The 18783-nt window shown below is 42.9% G+C and overlaps 1 protein-coding gene across 4 annotated transcripts in view; it reads right to left on the bottom strand.

Moving 5' to 3' along the window:
* fgf14 (fibroblast growth factor 14) overlaps nucleotides 1–18783 on the bottom strand; it is a 510221-nt gene that overhangs the window by 250402 nt on the left and 241036 nt on the right. The window contains exon 1 of one of the 4 annotated variants that reach the window (XM_048532721.2): nucleotides 14264–14323. The exons of the other annotated variants lie outside the window; for them this stretch is intronic. The gene's annotated coding sequence lies outside the window, so the exon portion shown is untranslated. Of the gene's footprint in view, nucleotides 1–14263; nucleotides 14324–18783 lie in introns of those variants that run through there. 4 annotated transcript variants of the gene reach the window in all.

The following is an 18783-nucleotide window of genomic DNA, read 5'->3' as shown; positions in this document are numbered from 1 at the left end:
CTCAATACAGCCAGCAATCTTTACGACTGGGGAGCCTGTTTCAAAGGAAATTATAAGGTTATTTCTTACTGAACCATTTATCCATCATTTAAAAACTGAGCAGTCAAGTTCCCTCCACTAATACAAAAGCAAAATACTGCAGATAAACAAAACACTGAAATAAAAGTTGAAAATGTTGGAAATACTTGGGTCATGTAGCATCTGATTGTGATGAAAAGTCAAAGTTAACATTTCAGGTCCAAATCCAATTGTCAACATAAATGGTAACTCCATCTCTCATTCTAAAGACACTGCCAGACCGGCAGAGGATTTCAGAGAGTGCCATAGTACAAAAAGATGCCATTCAGCCCACTGCGTGGATGCACTGCCTGTATGAACGAGTATCGCAAGTGGTATCATTATTACACCGCGATTCATCCTTTACAGGCAATTATCCAGTTCCTCCTGAATGCCTCAGTGAACATGCGTCCAAAATGCAATGTCACTAAAGCTTCTGTCAATAATCTTAAATCTGTGTCCTCATAGTCTTGCTCATTCCACAAATGGAATAAGTTTCTCCCATATGTTCAAGTAGATAGATTGCTTGTTAAATGCCTTACAACAGCTCAACTCACCTCATTAGTATTCAGCCTCCCATCTTTATAAACTTGCCAGACCCATTTGAAGTCAGGAAAGCTTGACAAGGTAATTGGACAGAGCACCTGACTGATTCAGCTTGCTGCTTGATCTTAACAAATTCCATATTGGACACTGGGCACCAAAATCTCAGGGCTAGCTCCATGAGCACTGGCCACATGGATCACACATCCACCGACACTGGCAACTGACATGAGCCAGCTTCTACAAAACTTTCTGGCACATTTCTGATCCACTTACAAGATGATTCTGCACCTCAATGGTGCACTTTGGGCTGCACCAGCAACTATCATTCTAATGTTGCTGCTTGTGGATGGGACCAAGCTGCACCTCCAGCCTCTTCATTCGCTGTCATAGCACTCACTCATTGTGAATCTACACAAATGTTTGCAGAATCCCGCCTTCTGTTATCTTGTCTGCTTTTTGCTGATTTGCTCCCTCAGCTGCAGGTGTGTGGTTCGCTGTCTTCCCTTGTTATTTAGAGTAGGAAGCTTCAAGTAGTTATCAGCAAGGCCCCAGTTTTGTCAAAGGGAATAGCCTTTGCTCAGGGATTCCCAGCACAGCAAGTCAAGGCCAACTTCGGATACCTGCTCAGGGCCTGCTTAGGGCAGTCACAGTCACAACACTGTCTACAAAAGGAGTGAGGAGCTGAATATCAGGTATCATAACACACACCTTGACTCTTTCTGCCCTGTTATGGGCTGCTTCCCCCTTAGAGAGTGGGGGATATGACTTGGCACAGCTGTTACTGCAGGTGGAGTTGGGAGGTATCCCAAGTGAGTGAATAGGCAGTGCATAGGACATAACAAAGTGTAGAGCTGGATGAACACAGCAGGCCAAGCAGAATCCTATTGTGCTCCTACGATGCTGCTTGGCCTGCTGTGTTCATCCAGCTCTACACGTTATTATCTCGGATTCTCCGGCATCTGTAGTTCCCATTATCTCTGAGTGCATAGGACATGCCAGCTTCCTGGAGTTGGGTTTTGGGGTGGCTGACAGCGCTTGTTTGGCTGCACCACAGGCTTTCAGAGAGGACAAGAGATGCCAGTGTTTCAGCAGGTATCTGCCAAGAACTGATTTGGTAAGATATGGCAAGAAAACCTACTGGACCTCATAAATAGCAACGCTCCAAAAACCTCAACGCTGCTTGGACTTAGTCAAAAGCTGCAAGACCCAGCCCCTAGAAAATGTTGGAACAAATAAATCAGTTGAGGTACAACATCAGCTTATTTTCACTGTAATTATATCAAGTTTGTCTCATTTATTTGAAATCAGCCTTCTGTAGAGGATTAGGAAACAGTAAGGACTGCAATGCTGGAAGCCAGAGTCTATAGATATGAGGCTAGAAAAGCACAGCAGGTCAGACAGTATCAGAGGAACAGAAAAGTCAATGTTTCGGGCTGAAACCCTTTGTCGGGACTGGGGAGAGGGAGGGGAGCTGGAAATAAATAGAGGGAGGAAGGTGGGGCTGGGGGAAGCATGGAAGAGATGGTGGCTGGCGGGTGCAGGTAGGGAGTTGTTGTGATTGGTATGTGGGAAGGGTGGAACGGGTAGTTGAGTAGGAAGATAGACAGGTTAGGACAGGTCGGGGAGGTGAGGAGGATTGGGATGGCTGGACCAGCCCCCAACACCTCATCTTCACCAGAGACATACAGTCCTTGCACACCAGCATCCCCCACATGAAGAGCTTAACAGTCCCCTGCTTCTTCCTCTCCAGTTGGCCCAACCAGTCTGTCTCCACTGACACGCTCATTTGCTTTGCTGAACTTGTCTGCACTCTCAACAATTTTTCCTTTGATTCCTCCCACTTCCTACCTACCAAGCCATAGACATCCACATGGGCACAAGCTATGCCTGCCTCTTTGTAGGATTTGTGAAACAGTCACTCCTCAACAACCGCACTGGCACCATCCCTCAGCTTTTTCTCCACTATATTGATGACTGCATTGCTGTCGTCTTGTGTTCCTGCAAGGAGTTTGAGCAGTTCATCAGCTTCACCAACACCTTCCTCAACACCATCCTCAAATCCATCTGGATTATTTCAAACACCTCCCTCCCCTTCCTGGCCCTCCCTGTCTCCAACTCCAGAAACCAATTTACCATTGACATATATTTCAAACACACTGAGGCCCACAACTACCTGGACTATACCTCCTCTAACCCACCCTTCTGCAAAAATGCTATCCCATATTCCCAATTGCTCCACCTCTGCCGCATCTGCTCCCAGAATGAGGGTTTCTATTCCAGGACATCTCAGATGTCCTCCTGCTTTAGGGACCATAAATTCCCCTCTCTGTATTTAAGGGTGTCCTCAACCACATCTCCTCTATTCCCTGCACTTATGCCCTCGCACACCCCCAACAACAGAAATGATAAAGTCCCCTTCATCCCCACCATCATCCTCTGACATTCTGTCACCTACAAGCAGACCACCCCACCAAAAAGATATTTCCCTCCCCACTCCTGTCCACTTTCCGCAGGGACCATTTATTCCACGATATCCTCTAGGCTCCCCATCAATTTCTCCACTATACCCAGTACCTTTCCCTGAAACCGTAAGAGGTGCAACACTGGCCCCGACACCTGCCCCCGAGGCTCCAAACAATCGTTCTAGATCCTAGAGGGATTCAGCTCCACTTCATCCAACCTGATCTATTGTATCTGTTGCTCCCGATGTGGTCCCCTCTGTATCAGGGAGACTAAACACAGACTCAGGGATTGGTTCGTGGAGCATCTGTGCTCTGCATGCGCCAACAAACCTGACTTTCCAGTTGCTGTTTTAAGTCGCCCTCCCAATCCCCTGATGACATGTCCATTCTTGGCCTACTCTACTGTCAGAGTGAGGCATACATAAACTGGAGGAACAACACCTGACATTTTGCCTTGGGAGCTTACAGCCCAATGGCCTCAACACTGACTTCACCAACTTCAAAATGCCTCCATCCCCAGCATTATCCCATGTCCAGCCCTCCCCCTCCTCCTCACCACCCTGACCTGTCCTAACCTGTATATCTTCCTACTCTCCTAACCGCTTCTTCCTTCCCACAAACCAATCACGATAGCCCCCTAGCTGCATCCACATATCACCATCTCTTCTACCTTTGCCTCAGCCCCACTTCTTCCATCTAATTATTTCTTCGGCTCCCCTCCCCAGTCCTGATGAAGGGTTTCAGCCCGAAATGTTGACTTTCCTGATCCACTGATGCTATCTGACATGCTGTACTTTTCCAGCCTCACACCTTTACATTCTGAGGAGGATTGTTAATTTGCCCTGGGTTTGTCAGTGCCTATAAAATTTCCTGAAAAATACTATTCCAGAATTCTTAATTTACCTTAGGAATTGTCCAACTTCATGGCCATTAACTGCTTCTTTACATCATGCACATTATGTTAGTTGTGATTATAAATCTATCTCTGTGAGCGCACGTTCCACTTTTAATAAAAACTGAAAGAACTGTGGATGCTGTAATATCACACGTCACTAGGTATCATTTCAGGTGCTCCTTTCTGTTTGCCTCCAGTTCAAAGAGTCTGGTCATCTCCACTACCATATAATAGGTTGAAGTCTACATTCATGCGAGTGAACATGAAAAGGTTTTATCAAACGTAACTATATATAAGGGATGGTAAGACAGGACATTTATTGGAACCCAGCACAGGGTTCAGATCTGACACCATTATGAAATTGTTCTTTAGGCACATGCCCGTAACAATTCTTACAGCAAATGTATAGTTAACCCTTTACTACAAGCAGAGTTCATAACAGCCATCCACTCCTGCTATAAATCTGAGGAGATCAGAAGATATGTTTATAATGAGTTTCCCAATGATCTATCTGACTAATGAAGTCGGTGGCTTCTTTCTGCTGCCACTCGTGATTGAAAAAAGTCACCAGCATTGAGAATGGAAACGGCAGTCCGATCCACAGGACACTAGCATCAGTCGTGTTTGTAGCTCTGACTCTTCTACATTCCAATTGGGAAGGAAACCCTCGGCCAGAGATTCCAATGTAGGGTCCTACAATGTGGGACCCTGTCAGATCCGAACAAAAGTATCAAGGTGAGAATCTTTTCTACATTTTCATTCATGGAATGTAGGCATCCCTGGTGAAATGCGCATTTATTGCTGATCTCCAACTGCCCTGGAGAAGATGGAAATAAATTGTCTCCTTGAACTGCTGCAGTGCATGGGAGATGGGAATACACACAGGATGGTGTAGCAGTCGGAAGGGGATGTGCAGGTTGTGGTGTTCCCTTGTATCTGCTGCCCCTGGTCCTCTCATTGGTAGACATTTGCCTTGTAGATGATGGAAGGGAGTCAGGAAATGAGTTATTCACTACAGAATTGCTACCCTCTGACCTGCTCTTGTAGCCAAAGTCATAGAACCCCTACAGTGTGGAAACAGGCCCTTCGGCCCGACAAGTCCACACCGCCATAAACAGCATCCCACCCAGACCCATTTCCCCTAATCTACACATCCCTGAACTCTACAGGCAATTTATCATGGCCAATCCACCTAGCCTGCACATCGTTGGACTATGGGAGGAAATCAGAGCATCCAGAGGAAACCTACGCAGACATGGGGAGAATGTGTAAACTCCACACAGACAGTCGCCTGAGGCTAGAATTGAACCTGGGTCCCTGGTGCTATGAAGCAGTAGTGCTAACTAGTGGTGCTGAACATTGTGCAACCATCAACAAACATCCCACAAATGACCCTATGATGGAGGGAAGGTCATTAATGAAGCAGCTGAAGGATGTTGGACCTTGCAGAGCTCCGATGTCCTGTGATGTCCTGGAACTGAGATGTCTTTCAACTACTATATCCATCTTCCTTCATGCTAGATATGAATCCAAACATTGGAGAGCTTTCCTCCCGCTTTCCACTGACTCCAGTTTTGCTGGGGCTCCTTTTTGCCACATTTAGTCATACATTGCCCTGATGACACTTTCAACACCCCTCTGGAATTCAGCCCTTTGGTCCATGAATGAAACAAGGCTGCAATGAGGTCAGGGGCTAGGTGGCCCGGTCAGAACCCAAACTGGGCATCAGTGAGCATGCAAATATCTGGACAATACTGGGCTGTCTAAAATGGGACATAAATATTCATGGCTAGTGATTCATTGTTAATCAATATGTTGCAACTAACCATGAGAATTGTTTGTTTGAAGTGAAATGATATAATCAAAATTGATCCATTTAGAATATATAAAAAAAGAAGCAACAAGTGACCTTGTATTTTAAGAGGATCAATGGGTACCAATCTTGGTTTTCAACGGTCCTGAAGCTTGTGGATTCAAGTCCAACTCTGGAGATCTGAACACAAAATCTTGGCTAATGCTGCAGCATGGTGTGGAGAGAGTGCTGTGATGTTGGAGCTTTCAGACACTGTGTTAAACAGACTCACTAGCTTGGGTAGAAAAAAAACTCTCTGGTGTTTTTTTTTAAAAGCATGTGTATTGGGAAGCTTCCTCCGATGTTTTGAGCAAACATTTATCCTTCAGTCAACAACATAAAAAACAATTATTTGATCATTAGCTTATTGCTGTTTGCAGGAAGCTACTGTGTGTAAATTGGCTGTCATGTTTCCTATACAGTGACATTCACTTCAAAAAACACTTAATTAGCTGTAAAATGCTTTGGGACACCCTGAAATCCTGAAAGGCATGACAGAAATGGGATTTTTTTTTGACAACTGGTAGTAATATCAGAAAAAGTAAAAATTCTAAAAGGTGATGGTGAATGTACACTGATTATAATCCATAATATTCACAGCTGCCAATTAGAGTGTTTGGCTGTAAAATTATCACGAGAAGATGCTATCTGTTTTAAGTTTTAAAAGATTCCCAGCCTGACTGCAGCAACAGTAATGTTCTTTTCTGGCTTCTGAGATTCCACAGTTGTGCCAACAAAGCTGGGTGCTGATGCCATTTTTAGCATTTACTTGCTATGCTTTGATGTCACTCTTTGGCTGCGGGTTTTCCTTCAATGAGAGGGCACAATTAATTTCTGGCTTCAGCGACGAGTCCTACATTGCTGCTGAATCAGGGCAAAGTACCACTATCACCAACACAAGACATATCTCTAGAATAGTAGTAGATCATCCAGAGGTTATTAGCCCTTCCAATATTGCCACTACTTAATCAAAGGCTTACTGCTATAATCACGCTTCACAGAGTAAATGGCCAAGTCACAGTTTTATACGAAAACCGAAAGAACTGTGGATGCTGTGAATCAGGAACAAAAACAGAAGTTGCTAGGAAAGCTCATCAGGTCTGGCAGCATCTGTGAAGGAGAAAACAGAGTTAATGTTTCGGGTCCGGTGGGATCAGTTCTGTGGAAGGGTCACCAAAACTTTAACTGTGTTTTTTCCCTCATAGATGTTGCCAGACCTGATTTACTCTCCAGCAACTTTGTTTTTGTTCACAGTTTAAATGGTTTTGTCCCCTGCTCTTCTGGATGATTGCCAGCTCATGTTACACCTTTCTCACTTTCTTCAACAGGCACAGGGGTGGGTCATACAGCCCCTATATCCAGTTTCACCTTTCAATAATCTTGGCTGATCTTTTATCTCAATTTCATTTTTCCATCCATTGCTTATATACCTGGGTTCTGACACGTATTGATGCAAATCTGGAATATACTCAACAATGCCTCTTGCAGTAGGGAATTCCGAAGATTTACAACCCTTTCAGAGAAGACACTTCTCCTTACTTCAGTCCCAAATAGTCCTTAATCATTCACAGGATGTGGCTGTCGCTGGCAGAATCAGCATGTATTGCACATCTGATATTGACCCAGATAAGGTGGTCTTGAACTAACTGCTTGATACAACCAAACAGTTTGATCAGCCATTTCAGCCTTCAGTTGAGGGTCAACAACATTGGTGAAGGGTCTAAAGTAACAACGGCAGATTTTCTTCTCTAACTGACATCAGTGAGCCAGCTGTATATCTAGCACAATCCAATAGCTTCCTGATGAAGTGTCACTGGACCTGAAAAGTTCAATATTTCACAACACAGATGCTGCCAGACCTGCTGAGATTTTCCAGCGATATCTGTTTTTGTTCCTGATTTCCAGCATCCACAGATCTTTCTGTGTTTATACTTTCCCAATAGCTTCTGGGTCACTCCTACTGATGTGAGACTTTTTCTCCAAATTTATTAAACTGACGGTATTTAAATTCGCCACCCGTTGCGATGGAATTGTGAACTCATGTCTCCAGATTTTATATGTTGCAATGATTTCTTCCTTTTATTCTTCCAACCCCAAAGCATACTTAAATGTTATAATTAATCTTTCCTCAAAGAACAGCTTATTCATCCAAGGAATCAGTTTAGTGATCATTAGTTGCAGTCTTTGTAAAGGCAGTATATCCTTCCTTAGGTAAGGTGAGCAAAATATTAATGTAAGTCTTCTGTGCTATTATATTTCAAACCGATGTCATAAATACAAGCAAACCTTTATTTTTAATTCCATTAGTGCTTTTTCTAATTGCCTGCTGAATCTGCCTTCTCCTCCAATTCTTCCCACTTCTGCATATTGATTTTCATTACCTTACTCTTGGCAGTTGAGTCTTCATCTATTTGATCCTTAAACCTCTCTACCTTCCTTTGTTCCCTTAAGATGGTCCAATGTTTTAAGGTTTTCGCTGTGTTGTCAACACAATTAGGAAACAGCTCATCTACAAAACTTCTTGTTCACCTTTTCTACATTATTACAGTGACTACACTTCAAAAGCATTTAGTTCATCCAAGTGCTTTGAGACTTGCAGGTGTAAAAAAAATCCTGTAGAAATGCAAGTACTTCTACCACTTGAGAAGTCAAAATTCTATTCCTAGCGCATTAATGCAAGTCAACCTTTGACATTCTTGAGAAGCCAGTACATCATTGTTGTGTTGCTGCAATTTACTACTTATTAATAAAGGATGTGCATTACAGCTAATGGACTGCTTTTTGACATGTAGACATCCTCAGGGTGGGTCTGAAAGTGGGGGTGATTAGTGGCACCGTGGTGATGTCAGTGAACTAATGAGGCTGATGCGCTGGAGACATGAGTTCAAATTTATCTACTAAATCTGGAAGTACAAAGAACAAAGAACAAAGAAAATTACAGCACAGGAACAGGCCCTTCGGCCCTCCAAGCCTGCACCAATCCAGATCCTCTATCTAAACCCATCACCTATTTTCCAAGGAACTGTATCCTTTGCTCCCTGCCTTTTCGTATATCTGTCCAGATACATCTTAAATGATGCTATCATGCCCGTTCTACCACCTCCGCTGGCAACATGTTCCAGGCACCCGCCACCCTCTGCGTAAAGAACTTTCCATGCATATCTCCCTTAAACTTTTCCCTTCTCACCTTGAAATTGTGACCCCTAGTAATTGAGTCCCCTCACTCTGGGGAAAAAGATTCTTGCTATCCACCCTGTCTATCCCGCTCATGATTTTGTAGGCCTCAATCAGGTGCCCCCTCAACCTCTGTCTTTCTAATGTAAATAATCCTAATCTACTCAACCTCTCTTCATAGCTGGCCATATCAGGCAACATCCTGGTGAACCTCCTCTGCACCCTCTCCAAAGCATCCACATCCTTTTGGTAATGTGGCAACCAGAACTGTACGCAGTACTCTAAATGTGGCCAAAACAAAATCCTATACAACTGTAACATGACCTGCCAACTCTTATACTCAATACCCTGGCCACTGAATGAAAGCATGCCGTATGCCTTCGTGACCACTCTATTGACCTGCTTTGCCACCCTCAGGGTACAATGGACCTGAACACCCAGATATCTCTGTGCATCAATTTTCCCCAGGGCTTTTCCATTTACTGTATAGTTTGCTCTTGAACAGGATCTTCCAAAATGAATCACCTCGCATTTGCCTGGATTGAACTCCATCTGCCATTTCTCCACCCAACTCTCCAATCAACCTATATTCTGCTGCATTCTCCGACAGTCCCCTTCACTATCTGCTACTCCACCAATCTTAGTGTCATCTGACCATCAATACCTTCCTCCAGATCATTTATGTATACCACAAACTAACTGTGGCCCCAACATGGATCCCTGTGTAACACCACTGGTCACAGTTCTCTTTTTTGAGAAACTCCCTTCAACTACAACTCTCTGTCTCCTGTTGCCCATTCAGTTCTCTATCCATCTAGCTAGTTCACCCTGGACCCCATGCAACTTCACCTTCTCCATCAGCCTATCATGGGGAACCTTATTAAACACCTTACTGAAGTCCAGTATATGACATCCACAGCCCTTCCCTCACCTATCAACTTTGTCACTTCCTCAAAGAATTCTATCAAGTTGGTAAGACATGACCTTCCCTGCACAAAACCATGCTGCCTATCACTAAGGAGCCCATTTTCTTCCAAATGTAAATAGATCTTCTCCCTCAGCATCTTCACCAGCAGCTTCCCCAACACGGACATCAGGCTCACCAGTCTATAATTACCTAGATTATCCTTCCTACCCTTCTTAAACAAGAGGACAACATTAGCAATTCTCCAGTTCTCCAGGACCTCACCCGTGCTCAAGGATGCTGCAAAGATATCTGTTAAGGCCCCAACTATTTCGTCTCTGGCTTCCCTCAGTAACCTGGGATAGATCCCAGTTGGACTGGGGACTTGTCCACCCTAATGCCTTTTAAAATACCCAACACTTCCCTCCTTATGCCAACTTGACCTAGAGTAATCAAACATCTATCCCTAACCTCAACAGCCATCATGTCCCTCTCCTCAGTGAATACCGATGCGAAGTACTTGTTAAGGATCTCACTCATTTTTTCTGGCTCCTCGCATAACTTCCCTCCTTTGTCCTTGAGTGGGCCAACCCTTTCTCTCATTACCCTCTTGCTCCTTATGTCCTTAATCCTACTTCCAGATAATGCAGTGCAAGCCTATACCACCAACTGTGACTTCATGGGTACATAACACAGTCTTGCCTCTGTATCAAAAGGTTCTGGGCTCAGGGGCCTACTCCATGATTTGGCAAAATGGTACTCACCTCAAGGCAGTACTGAAGGAGTGTCGCACTGTCAAAGGAGCTGTCTTTTAGCTAAGATAAAACAAAGTACACTAGATGATAAAGATCCAAAATAAAAACCGAAATAGCTAGAGAAACTCAGCAGACCTATTGGCATCTGTGAAGGGAGAAACAATGTCAATGTTTTGTGTCCAATATGCCCCTTCTTTGGAACAGTTCTGGAGAACAGTTGTATTGGACTTGTAGTGTTAATTCTGTTTTTCTCTCCACAGATGCTACCAGACAGGCTGAGTTTCCATTTTATGTTAAAACAAAATGTAACTTGCTGTCTGAGGAGGTCATAAAAGATCACCCAGCAAAGAAAGCTCAGCATCTTTGCCAAAATGTATACCTCAAATAAAACAGATTATCTGGCAATTAGCTGAGACGAACTTTCAGATGTCCTGAGATCATGAAAGGTTCTGCATAAATGTGAGTTGGTTATTTCTATAATCGCCGTTCACATTTATTTAGAATGACAGCTTGAATAACACACAACAATGTTAATTAGGCCTGATTTGAAATTTCATTACCTAATTGCAATCGATAAGGCAAGTGGCTAGAACAGCCCTAACAGATGCTCTAAATTAAACACATTTTCGATCTCTCTCATTTGGGACCAGCACAGTGCCCAAAATGCTTCGAACAATACACCGTATGCATCAGCTGAAACATGAGTGGCTTTCTTTACATTTGACTCTTGGCCAAACAGACAGCGTATCACAGCTGGGCATTTGAAAATTTGCTTCAGACTCCTTTAGATGTATCCAGTCAGTAGCTTTCCTCATCTACACTGCGAGAGCATATAGAATGGGGGGGCTTACAATTAGGGCACCAAACAAGATCAGAAACAACAGAACTGAAAGGGTTAAAAAGAGGACAGGTCTCAACTGCCAGATTTGTGGATATTTTCTGATCAATCTGTTCAACGCTGTTATTACACACTTCTGGAGCAGGTGAAGTTTGAAACTAACCCTTCTAGTCCAGAGGAGGGGATTTTACCATTCTGCCACCAAGAACCCTTAAGGCTAGAATTGTAACTCGAAATTGTAATTGTCAAGAATTATCTAACTGAGATGTTTCAGATAATGAAAAATAATGGGTAGGATAGCGATTTCCTGTGCTAAGAGGTGATGAGAACAACAAGGAGAGCACTTAAAGTTGGAGCTGATCCATTTAGGTGACTGAGGAAGTGCTTCCTCACGCCACAGGAAACGGAAATCTGGAATTCCAATCAAAAAGCACTAAGATTGGAGATCAACTGACAATTTCAAAACTGAGAGATAATGGAAACTGCAGATGCTGGAGAATCCAAGATAACAAAGTGTGGAGCTGGATGAACACAGCAGGGCAAGCAGCATCTCAGGAGCACAAAAGCTGACGTTTCGGGCCTAGACCCTTCATCAGGTGAGGGGGATGGGGAGAGGGTTCTGAAATAAATAGGGAGAGAGGAGGAGGCGGACTGAAGATGGATAAAGGAGAAGAAAGATGCAGAGGAGAGTAACAACTGCACCTCCCAGTCACGAACCATTTTAACTCCACCTTCCATTCCTTCAACAACATGTCCATCCTGGGCCTCCTGCAGTGCCACAATGATGCCACCCGAAGGTTGCAGGAACAGCAACTCATATTCCGCTTGGGAACCCTGCAGCCCAATGGTATCAATGTGGACTTCACCAGCTTCAAAGTCTCCCCTACCCCCACTGCATCCCAAAACCAGCCCAGCTCATCCCTGCCTCCCTAACCTGTTCTTCCTCTCACCTATCCCCCCACCTCGCCTCAAGCCACACCTCCATTTCCTACCTACTAACCTCATTCCACCCCCTTGTCCTGTCCATCCTCCCGGACTGACTTTTCCCCTCCTAACTCCCCCCACATATTCTCCTCTCCACCTATCCTCTCCTCTATCCATCTCGGTCCGCCTCCCCATCTCTCCCTATTTATTTCAGAATCCTCTCTCCATCCCCCTTTTCTGCTGAAGAGTCTAGGCCCGAAATGTCAGCTTTTGTGGTCCTAATGCTGTTTGGCCTGCTGTACTCATCCAGCTCCACACTTTGTCATCTCTTAATTTCAAAACTGAGTTTGATGGATATTTGTCGGATGAGATTAAAGAAATAAGAATAGAACTAGGATGTAGATCCGCCATGGTCTAATTGAGTGGTAGAACAGCTTGATCTCCTTGTCATACAATTGTAGCGATCTGCGGCAAAGAGAAAACCCCCCCTCCGGTAGATCACATCCACACTGGTTAAAGGTCACACCTAAATATTCTAATCCAATTCTCTAGCACCTGGCCAATAGCCTTGAATGCCTTGGCATTCCAAATGTACATCTAAAAACTTCCTAAATGTAATGAGGGTTTCTACCACTACCACACCGACAAGAAGCGAGTTCCAGATTCCCACCACCCTCTGGGTGAAAAAGTTTTTTCCTCACATCTGCCCCTTAACTGAAATCTATGCCCTCTGGTCATTGATCCATCCATCAAGGGGAAAAGTTTCTTCCTGTCTGGCCTATTGATGGCCCTCATAATTTTAGACAATCTCATTCATGTCCCCTCTCAATCTCCTCTGCTCTCAGGAAAGCAACACCAGTGTGTCCAATCTTTCTTCTTAACAGGAACTGTCCAGCCCAGGAAACATCCTGGTAAACCTCCCCTGCACCATCTCCAATGTTTTCACACCTGTCTACAATGTGGATTCCAGAACTGCACACAATACTCCAGCTATTATAAGTCCAGCAGCCATTTATGAACCGTTGGTGGGCACTGTGCAAGATTGGACATGGATATAATTAGGTATTACTTCGCTGGAGACGTGTTAGGATAAAAGTCAATTTGTCACAAAAAGTCAGACAGCTCTATCAGAAAGAGTCTTAGCATAGTTGAAGGAAGTCAATAGCAGAATCAACTGAATGTGAAGCAATAAAGATTGGAAGAGATAAAGCTTCAACAGCATACACAACAAAGGGTAACAGCCAATCTTAAACTGCATGATACACACAGATTAGTGATGCGCTGCAGTGACTTCCGAAACTGGGCATCCGTACTGGACAGGCCAATGCACCTGTGTTAACCCTTAGAATGGCTGTGCTGCCATGCAGCTTAGAGGGAAAGGCAATAGTGACAACGCATTATATCCACATTTGTCCCATGTAATAAACTGCATGCATTTATATAGAGCATTTAACACAGTGAAACATTTGAAGGGGGCTCTTAGGAATGTTATCAGATAAAATTTGACACCAAGCTGCAGAATGTCTTAGGACATTTAATCAAAAGCTTCATCAGTTAATACCAGAAAAGATACGAGCTTTCCAACATACTTAGAACAGACTAAACTACATTAAAGTGCAATTTTGGATATTGCTGTGTCAGCAACTGAGTAAAGGTCTAAAAGATATTGAGTAGTCAACTGCACCAAGACGCAAATAAACACTAAAACATTTAAAACTGAAAAACAAGTAAATACACTGGGTTGTGGTTTATTCTTGATAATCAAATCATATTTTTTGTCTTTCTTTATTCTGCATTTTATGCCATTAAATAAATTTAAATGAAGCAATTTAAATATGTTTCAAAATAGTACTTACATATCAACAAGCCAGAAACTGAATACAATGTTGCAAATTCAGACCTGTATCAGAAACCTACAACCACATGCGACCTGGGTACAAAAGGCAAGAGATTGATGAAGGAACATCCCTGACTTTCTTAGATAAGGGGACCAGAACTGCTTGCAGTACTCCAGATGTGGTTTCACCAGCACCTTGTACAGTTGCAATTGGACTTCTCCATACTCCAACCCTGTTGAAATAAGAGTCATTATTCCATTAGCCTTCCTGATTATCCGCTGAACCCATGTGCTAGTTTTCTGTGGTTCGTGTACAGGTCAGAATAAACTGTTGCTCATCTTTCCTCAAGTTTGCTAACATTTAACCAATTCCATATTCACACTGCTACAATGCCTCTTTCTTCCCACGGCTTCAACCTTGTTGGACATTCCAACTTGAGACACTTTATTAATCTCCTTTTGGAGGTAATAGACCAGTTACGCTGATTGTGTTTTCATGCACTGCAAATATAATGTAATTTTGTGAAAAGGTCAACAAAAGGTCGAATACAACTCACTCTCATTTCCATCTATTACAATAATGGAGAAAAATTTCCATGTGCTTTCTCTAAACAATTTACAGACTTTATAATAGACACTCAACATTAAGCCACCTCTAATCCATATAGCAGCTGTGTGAATGCATGTGAAAACATCTAAACAGATTGCGACGCATCAAAGTATAGAAGAACCACGGTTAAATCACTAATTTCGGTTTGTATTCATAAGCAAGATCTTAAAATAGATGTTACTCAACCACTTCGGATTGCTTGAAGTTAGTACAGCTGCCTTGGTATGATTACAAAAGATGATGACTTGAAGTGAAATTCTTGCACATTTAACGAAATCGATCCACTGTAAAAGCTAATCATTGAATTCTATCATTGGCATAACACATTGATGCATTAATACTTCTACAAATTTATTTTAAACTATAATTAAAATTCAATAATCTTGAAAGCACCATCTTGTATGTTCAAGATGAGAAGTATAACCTCACTGAATAGCCATAGGAAGTAGGCAAGTAGTTTAAAAGCTACAGTAATGAAAGAGGACACCAATAATGATTAAATTATAAAGGTAGTTTGCACAATCTATTTTTCATTGCCTTGAATACAGAAGATTTAACCTTTCAGATTAATGTCATGTCCCTCCTACAACACAATATTCTCTCAGTGTCATTCCCTCCACAATGAGGTACACTGACAGTACTGACCTTCTACCATGCAGCACTCACTCAGTATTGGCCCTCCGATCTTGAAGTTCTCTCCCAGTACAGAGAATCCACATTGCAGTAATCCTTCTGTACTGCCTGTGACAGTACAGAACTTCCTGTGTACTGGCCCCCTGCATAGTTGGAGGGACATGACATTAATCATTTTTTCTTTGAAGTACTGAACTTATGATAATGTAGAGGTCCTCAAGTTTTGATTCTCTGATGGTGCTGCAATTCCTCAGCAGTAGCCCTTGGATAATGCAGTACTGCCTCAGCACTGACTTTCCAACATTGTAGTGCTCCCTCAGCCCTAACCCTCTGACCGTTATGATTCTAGACAAGACAACCAAATTCATGACATGGTCTAGCAAGGGACAGTCCTTTTCTTTGTTTAAAATAGATGAAGCTTGAGATTGGGGAGGCAATGGCCTGGTGGTATTACTGCTGAATTGTTAATCCAGAGACCCAGATAATGTTCTGGGGACCTGGGTTCAAATCCTGCCATGGAAGATGGTGGAATTTGAATTCAATAAATATCTGGAATTAACAGTATCATGATGACCATGAATCCATTGTCAATTGTCAGGAAAAACCCATCTAGTTCACTAATGCCCTTTAGGGAAGGAAACTGCCATCCTTACCTGGTCTGGCCTACATGTGGCTGCAGACCCACAGCAATGTGGTTGACTCTGAACTTCCCCCTAGGCAGTTAGAGATAGGCAATAAATGCACCCTAGCCAGCGACGGTCTCATCCCTTGAATGAATAAAGAAAAAAAAATTCCCAGATACTCACTAAGAACGTAAAGTTACATGATTCCATGGGGTTAAACAGGCAAACTAATATTTGCAATAAAAAAAGCAGAATAAATCGAACTATAAAATAAATACACAATTCACAACCTAACATCCAAAATTAATATGAGCTCAGGATACCATCCTGGCAGCCCTAGGAGGAGGTCACAGTCACTCATCTAAAGACAGTGGCACAGGGCTGAGTCAGGTGCACCAGGGATGGCAACATTCATGAGGGGAGAAGAATTTCTTCCTATTGGTGCATATTTTGATTCATTGACACTGATGAGTGCCAATTTCTGTGTATTTGTTGTGTGTTTACTTGTCCATGAAAAGATCGTAAAACAAGACAGAGCTGAATGTATTTCCAACATAATCCTGATGAGGGCAGAGATATCTTCAGAATCAGACTGGAATCCTCTGTGTCTCTCCAGAGATGGGTGAGAGAAAGGAGCAAAGGAAGAAGGAAAAGGACTGTTCCAAGGTTTGATTATTTTGCCTTGAGAGCACTCCTCCAGGCGTTAAATGCCAGACAGCAGTTTCTCAGACCAACTGATGGTAGGTGGAGGCCACCCAGCTTGACCAAGGAACAAGGTAAACAGCCTTTGGTCATCAGGTCGTCTTAGGCGCAGTGCTGGGAGCACCATAGTAGCTCCATTTCTTCTGCTAGGGTGATTGAGGTTTCATAAGAGAAATATTGCATTATGAGTAAGTTCAATTAACTTTATTGCTGAACATAACTTGGAAGTAGCATGATGGAGCAATGCTGCTGTACACCACCCTTGTATATATGAAGGATCTGCTATTGGTAGGGGTTTGTGGAAGAAGTTAAATTAATTCATTATCTATCTGCCGCTGCAGATTCCTCAGCCTGTGGAGGTTTACGTGGTCAGAAGAGTGAAGGAATCATTATCCAGTATCAACCAAATTATTGCAAAGTTACATTTTCTTTGCAGGAGAAAGAGGACCCACATTATATGTGAAAGGCTAAAGATGGGAGGCAGTGTGCCAGAGTTGGCCATCATCATACTCAATCGGGAGGAGGTTTTGGAGCTTGCTTTCAACAAGTGGAGCTACTCCATCAGGGATCATGAGACAGGAGAAAGGTCTGAGTGAGGTTGCAAGGGGCATTGTGTGCAATTGAAAGTGTGATGTGTTTACAAGGCTAAGGGAAGGTATATTGTGTTGTAATGGAAGAGGAATTGATGTCACCTCATTAAGCACGCTCATGCACCATTGAGTGTATGTTGGGCTTAGTGAAGTGTGAACATAAAGTATATTTTACGATACTAGAGGTCTTATCCATGAAGAAAAATGACACTTTGCACTGAACCTGATGGTAGGAGATAGCTATATTCTTTCTGGTTTTTCTCTCTAATGGTCAACCATTGAATGCCACTGCCAACCATTACTATGGTCTCAACTCACCTCTGAGGGGCAAGAAGGAGCTTCATAGGGGTCAACCTCACATCCTTGCTCTCTACCTAGCACTGGTTCAAATTCTAGCAATTCATTACATTTTTGTGGGAAGGAAGCCATGATACGGTGACAGCGGTCAAAGTCACACTTGCAGCTCTGGAGAATAGGGCGGACCCGGCCTCCAGTTGTTGGAGGAGTACCGGATAAGAGTCAAATGGTGAGATTGGTAGATTTTGATTGGATGGAGGTTATGTAACCAATGCAGTTGAATGGAATTAAGGTACAGATCAGCCATGATCTCACAGAATAGTGGAACACACTCTGTGAATGTCATCATGTTCCTAAAGTGCAATTATTCAACAGTATCATCATTACAACAATATCATAAACTGAGACAACAGTTATTTGAGGGTACCACTCATTACTTCCAGCTTTGATATATTCTGGATATTGGGCAAATCATTGCAGAGTAGTTTGTTGAGCTTCTGAGCTCTGCACCATAACATGGCAATCTGTAGCTTCATACACAAAGTTACCCAGATCACTCTTTATCAGAGGGACAGACAGAGAAAGAGAGAGAGACGAACAGATGGAGATTGCTAGATAAAGAGAGAAAGAGAAGAATGAAAGAAAAAGAAAGACAAATAGATACAGCAACAAACAGTGACATAAGGAGTGAGAGAGAAGGAGAGAAGAGACAGAGAGTGGCAGGGAAATGGAGAGACAGAGCTATAGAAAGTAATAGAGATTGACAAACAATGAGGGAGAAGCGGAGAATGCGAGGGGGAAAGAGTGAGAGTGAACCATAGAGTCATAAAGAAGGAGAAGTAAAGACAGAGAAATATTATATGTTGTATTCACTCAGATTGTCACTGTAGAATTAGAAATATGGGTAGTATAGAATTTCAACCTGTTATCTTGTTTGACAAAGCTTAAGTGTATGGAAATGCTTGAAACTTGCAAAGTAAGATACAATTAGGATTGCAGAAAAGAAATCGACTTTCAAAGCCTTATTCTGTATAAAATGAAATCCAACATCTTCTCAAGAGGATGCATTCAAAATATACCACAT

This window comes from Stegostoma tigrinum, chromosome 6 (assembly GCF_030684315.1).
Source record: "Stegostoma tigrinum isolate sSteTig4 chromosome 6, sSteTig4.hap1, whole genome shotgun sequence".
NCBI classification, from domain to species: Eukaryota; Metazoa; Chordata; class Chondrichthyes; order Orectolobiformes; family Stegostomatidae; genus Stegostoma; species Stegostoma tigrinum.
This window is presented reverse-complemented; position numbering and strand designations above follow the sequence as displayed.